Below are 6,569 nucleotides of genomic sequence, written 5' to 3' on the forward strand. Positions count from 1 at the left end.
TGTTCCCGAGTCTATCTTCTCTGCAGACCGCTATAAATAGGGCAGCAGTTGGTCACTGTTCAGTGTAATCAGTCTACACTGGTGAAGATGGACGTATGCTATACAGAAGAACTCGGTAGCGAGAGTAATAACGTAGTACTTCATCTAATGCAGGAAAATAAGATACCAAATAAGTTTATAACAATTATAGTTTTATAAGTCAGTAAAATATACAAAAAACACAGATAAACGTAACTGCAATAAAATGTAAGAAAAGGTAATGCAAGATAACCAGCACGATCACGGGTTGCTATTCCACGCCAATACCCATGACAATAAAGCAGTCAGGTGTAACGATTGCAACGAGTATACCCTAGTATTGATGTATTGTAGATAATGCTATCGAAAATGGTGTATGCCTATTTACGAGTTGTGTTCAGCTTTAAGTTGAGAAGAAAATAAGTAAATAATCAAGCACAATTAAACTACTTACATACATGTACAGTGTACATGGTATTGTCTAACTGAACAGACTTAGCTGTCATAAAAAATAACATGCTTCTTATATCTGAATATAATTATAAGTTTATAACATACACCACATTCTACATAACTGTGGTGCAGGCAAACAATGAGTCGAGCACAATATCATATTCTGCTGGTGAGCTATTGCATTAGATTAAATATTTTGAAAAAAAGACTTGTATGAAATAGTGAATTAGTGATGGTTGTCCTGACATAGGAGAAGTAGAATGGTACAAACTAGTTGATGCTCATTTGTTTGAAATTTTTATACGCTAGAATTGATAGATTCGGCACGTATATTGATTTTGTCCTTTCTGTCTGTTGTCAACTTGAACCATTGCCATGACTTTTGAACTGTGAGAGATAGAGACTTCATATTTGGTATGCATACTACAATAATTAAGTTCTTTGAAATGCAACAAGGTCAATGACCTTGTGACTTTGACTGTAATTATATGTTAAAATAGCTTTTTCGAACTTTTGCCATAACTGTTTATCTCAGTGTCTGTCTGTTGTCAACTTAAACCTTCACCATAACTTTAGAACTATATGAGATAGTGACATCATATTTAGTATGCATACTCCACTTATGAAGTGCTTTCACGTGACAACAAGGACAATGATTATGTGATCTTGACTGTGACCTATATGCTAAAAAAATTGCTTTTTCGAAACTTTGTTGCCGCCGGGCACATAGTGTTTTACAAGCGCATCTTGTTTTGTTTTTTTTTGCCCGTCCCTGTTGTTGCTAATGCTATTACATAATTAGTTTAAATTAGAATGCAATAGTCATGATAGTACCTTAACATAATTTATCATTTCAGAGAGAAGAAAACTGCATGACTTTAAAAGAAAACCAGTGAGACAAAATCATATAAAATGTATGATGATTCAGGATGTGGTCATTTGGTAAGTGGTACAGTGTAATTAAATCATGATTGGTATGTATAACAATTGCCTGAAAAAAAAAAATGATTCTAAATTTTAAATACTGAGCTGTGGTTTATCAACTGTGAGCTACAAGAAGTTTTATGTAAAAGCTAGGGCTGAAACAATTTGCCCCCCTCCATGTTATGTATGTATTGTTGTGATTGACATACAATCAGTTCTCTAATACATACACTACAGTAAAACTTTGTCATCTCGAACCTGAATTGAAGAGGAAAAAACTTTGAGATCTCTCAAAAAATTTGAATGAAAAAGAGGAAATGTTATTAACTGATTTCTTGCTGGTCAGTATTTTGATGACTTTAAGGAAGCTCTAAAAACTGTACACTAAAGAGCTCTACTTTGATATTGGGTAGTTTTATGCAGTTGAGTGATCTGCCCTTAGATTGAGATTAAGAAAAAATTTATTTTACAGTCAGTTGGATTACTAGTAAGAGATTAAATTATTTTTAGCATTATCTAAAATCAAAAATAAAGAAATTATTTGATTATTTTCATAAATTTTCCAAATGTATTAAGTAAACAGCAATGATTTCTGCTCACAAATAGTCCATTGTCTTTGAAAATTTCTTGGGGAAATGATGCACATACGATATGTTCTAAATGAATAAAAAAGGCTCATTATGCACATCTTTATATGATTGATTTTTTTCTCTCCAAAGATAAATTTCTGTAAGTCTGACACTAAGTTTTTAGAGTTTTCTCAATTTTTTAGATACATGTATTCAATGAAATTATTTGAAGTATTAAAGTTTGGTAAATTTTATGATAGTAAAAGGTTATGTGGTTGAAAACAGACCTGGGGTAATGGTAATGTGTAATGGTAATGCATTGTAATCATTACATTTTTTCAAAGTAATGGGGTGCAATGTGTAATGGATCCATCTTTCAATTACAAGCAATTGTAATTTATAGTTTGGTTGAAAATACTTAAAAAAACAGCATGCATGCATGACAATAGGGCTTAAATTTTTAATGTCTCTTAATTTTTCAGTGACATTAAAAAAGGAATTGTCATCACCAATAGACAAATTTCACATTGCTAAGAGTTGTCTCCAATTGTCGGTGTATCGCTCATTTTTCTCACTTTGTCCTTTGTAAGTTACTTGTATTTTTTCAATCTTCAAACGATATTGGACAATTACGATCTGTATCTGTATGGCCAGAGTATGGGGTAACATGAAAATCATAATGAACATGTTCATACAGATTTCACTTCCAAGATATTGACCCTCAAAGTTGGTACGGTTATATAGAGGGAAAACAGCGTCTTCAGCCGATTGACCCCAGATTGACCCTGCAAAGGGGAATAACTTTTGTAAATGTGAAAGTTGTCTATGGTATATCATAGAGATCTATAAAACTGACTGAATTTTGATCCACCAATTCATGAACATGATGAGTGGATGTAAATTATGTTGGTCAATTTTTGTAAAAAAAAAAATTTAAATTACTTGTTTATAAACCGAGTGTACATGCAATACTGGCATAAAATTACTCATAAGATACATGTATACTTACACCATGATAAAAGCATATGTGTCCAATGCAGCATATGATAAATCATTAACATACAAGTACATGTATATCCATACTGTAATACATATATATTGCATTGTTTTTAGAGACCTGTTCTGTGGATGCCCTTAGACAGTGTGTCTACCCATCACGCCATCTGATATCACTTGTTCTGAGCATATTTCTCTCTCAAACTTAAACTACAGAGAGCCTGTGGATAGAGGATGAAGAGTGACCTTGGACTAATTTTCTAGGTCAAAGGTCAGTATCAAAATGTACTGTGTATCTTTATTCAAAGTCGTAGTCCAGAGTATATTTCTCCCTTGGTGTAATCTAGCTTTTATGCAATTGGTGTGGAGGGTCTGCAATGATCTTCAACCAATTTTTTAGGTCAAATATCAAAAATTAAAAAAAATTCTCTCTCTATTAATATTTTTGTTATTATAAAGAGTATATTTTCTCTCAAACTAATTCAACTTAAAGCAGGGTTCTATGGAATTGTAATATATTCTCACTGACATAATGAGGCTGAAAACATTATTTATATTATGTAAAAAAATTTTCCTTATCATAAAGCATTAAATTTTAAAGAGACACATTAAATGCTGAAATCATATGTATCATGGTCATGGAAAGTAATTATTGATATTGGTATATTAAAGAACATTGACTGATCTTTCAGATTTCTAAGTTATATTCAAGCATTATAATTCTGACACATCATATGAAAATTTTGTATGAATATTGCAGATCATAGGTGATGTGAAGGAAATACCAGGGAACTGATGTTGAAAGAAGTACTTAATGACGCTTATGAATGGACTTAAACGTGAAAGACTGTTCCATTGTTTATCTAAGATATATGAATTTATTTAGTATTTTGATATCATTGAAAAATACTGTTACAGTTTCTGTACATCAAATGAATTATTAAACATATAAAATGGTAATGTTTTTTTTCTCTTACATTTAATAATTTTTTTGATAGATTTTTGAAAGAATACACATAATTTCACATCGCTTCCTTAAGAAAAGTTGGGGAATCTTGAAGTTTCCCAGTAACTTCAACCAGGAATGGGACTCCAGATAATTCCACCAAGTTTCCGCCACACAGAAACTGCTACACAATTTCCATATAGTTTCCTGAGTCAAGGAAACTTTAGGAATCGTAAGGTTTCACGAGGTTCCATGTAGTTTCCCGTAATAGGAAACCTTAAGATTCCATCAAGTTTCCATTCCACGGAAACCACTAAACTCCGATTCCCTGTGGTTTCCTGAGTCACGGAAACTTTAGGAATCATGAGGTTTCCCAAGCTTCCATGTAGTTTCCTTAAAAAGGAAACCTTAAGATTCCACCAAGTTTCCATTCCACGGAAACCCCCTACGCTCCGATTCCATCAAGTTTCCTGATTCTGGAAACCAGTGGAATCTTTAGGTTTCCCATTACGGGAAACTACATGGATGTTCGGGAAACTTCAGGTTTACAGAGGTTTCCGTGGTTCGGGATACCTTATGGAATCGGAGCGTAGGGGGTTTCCGTGTCACGGAAACTTGGCAGAATAACCTGGCATCCGCTGTGGAAACCACTGGGAAACATGATGTAAACTTGAGGTTTCCATGTGGTTTCCATAAAGTTTCCCCATGATGGGAAACTACTTTTTTCACCCAGTGTTGGTTATTAGTGTAATATCTTTGTTACTCGTGATCTTCTAGGGTAGATTGATTCATTCATTGATTTTATGTTGTTTAACGTCCCTCTCGAGAATTTTCCACTCATATGGAGACGTCACCGCATGCCGGTGATGGGCTTCAAATTTAGACCTATATTCGACACTCAGGGCCATTCAGCAGTGAGGGTTCTTTAACGTGCCAACGCCTACCGCGACACGGGACCTACATATTTTAGGACAAATCCGAAAGACCCGTGATTACACTTCTAATGCCGAGTGTTAAGCGAAGGAACATTCACTACCTATGTTTACGTCTTAGGTTTAACGCGGCGCCGCGAACGCGAACCCGGGCCTCCCGGTCACAAAAAGAACGCTCTACCACTAGGCTACCGTGACCGGTTTCCAGGGTAAAAGTTTAACAAATATGATAATAGTTATTGATTAAAGATTTAGCAAACTATACTTTTAATGTAAAGTTACATATGCCTTTTGTAAGAATATCTCAAACTCTTCATGAATGTTTTTACATCGAAACTTTTTTTGAAGTTCATTAAAATGCCTTCAATCCAATTGTTTTATGTGGAATAATTATAAAATCGACAGATTCATGACAATACAGTCTTCTTGTCAATACTAGGCAGCAAAATTAAATCCGAGAAAAAATTGTAGTCGAGTAGTTGAGAAGAACTGCTATTACTTTAAACATATTTTATTGAATAGTTCAATAAGGACTGGGCAACAGGCAAGGTTTATGTACACCTTCTCCTTGTATAATCAGTCAAGATACAATGGTAAGTAATAATACATGAACATGATAATCAACATGTGATCAAGTATTATTTATCAATATTATATTTTAGAAAGATGACAACCCCCTAACTGTATACATATTATTTACATACTGTTCCAGCTAAAAAATAATACAAATATTTGGAAAAAAATTATGCGTTTAATAGAGTATTTAATATAACAGTGTCCCTAATTTAGTCTCTTAGAAGATTTAATAAATTCTTGTACATAATTATGAAAATATTTTACAATTTGTTTGATAAGAGTATTGACATTTTCCTCTTAAGAGAGTGTCGAGTTCAAAAACAACACCAATATCATTTAATTTTTTTACCAATAAGTTTCTTTCAACATTATATGATGGGCAGTTGATAAAATAATGTTCAGTATCTTCAGTATGAAATCCACACTTTTGACATGATTGAATATCTGATTTAAAAAAATGATTTTTAAATGTGCATTAAGATTACTAGCATTGTTTCGCAACTGACAATGCAAGATATTTTCTTTTCTATTACCAAAGTTAAAGTACTTACAAGTTTTATTAGTTGCTCCCCAATTTTTAAGCTTTGCTTTAAAGATAGGTAACGAAGGAGAGTTTTTTACATCTTCACTAAGACTGTTCCAAAGTTTTATGGTTGAGGGAATAAAACTATTATAGTATGACATTGTTTTACAAACTGGTATACATTATTAGTTACACAGTCAGTTAGTGACCTAATACGGATTCATACAGGGTGTGAAATGGAAATCCGTATTGGGCGAGGCGAAGCCGAGTCCCAATACGGATTTCCATTTTACACCCTGTATGAATCCGTATTAGGTCACTAACTGACTGTGTAACGAATTTATCCCGCTGAAGACCTTTTTCAATATAAAAAAAATATTTGTGCATATTAGGAAAATATTAGGTTTTATCCAATAACAATCAACATAAAATATCGTTACGGTAACAAGAAATTTAACTAAACTACCTACGTTAACCGTTTCTTAGCCGCCATTTTTACTTACAATAACAACGCTTCGAACGGAATCGCGTGCCCGATTTTCATATTACGCCTCGACGGAGACGTAATATGGAAACGGAGACGTAATACGGAAAATTTCGGGGCGTCATGTGATTAGCTTTTATCCAATCAG

At 33.4% G+C, this 6,569-nt stretch overlaps 1 long non-coding RNA gene across 2 annotated transcripts; it reads left to right on the plus strand.

The window, feature by feature from the left end:
- The first annotated feature begins 1,370 nt into the window (after positions 1-1,370).
- LOC134280054 (uncharacterized) lies at positions 1,371-3,804 on the plus strand. Of its 2 annotated transcripts, none has more exons than XR_009994827.1 (3): positions 1,371-1,413; positions 3,078-3,231; positions 3,721-3,804. It is a non-coding gene; the product is annotated as an uncharacterized LOC134280054 (long non-coding RNA). The 2 variants fall into 2 exon arrangements; XR_009994828.1 differs by lacking the exon at positions 1,371-1,413 and adding an exon at positions 2,521-2,549.
- Positions 3,805-6,569: the final 2,765 nt, after the last annotated feature.

Source organism: Saccostrea cucullata, unplaced genomic scaffold (assembly GCF_032062105.1).
Source record: "Saccostrea cucullata isolate Sc308-1 unplaced genomic scaffold, CSIRO_AGI_Scuc_v1 ctg119, whole genome shotgun sequence".
NCBI lineage: Eukaryota > Metazoa > Mollusca > Bivalvia > Ostreida > Ostreidae > Saccostrea > Saccostrea cuccullata.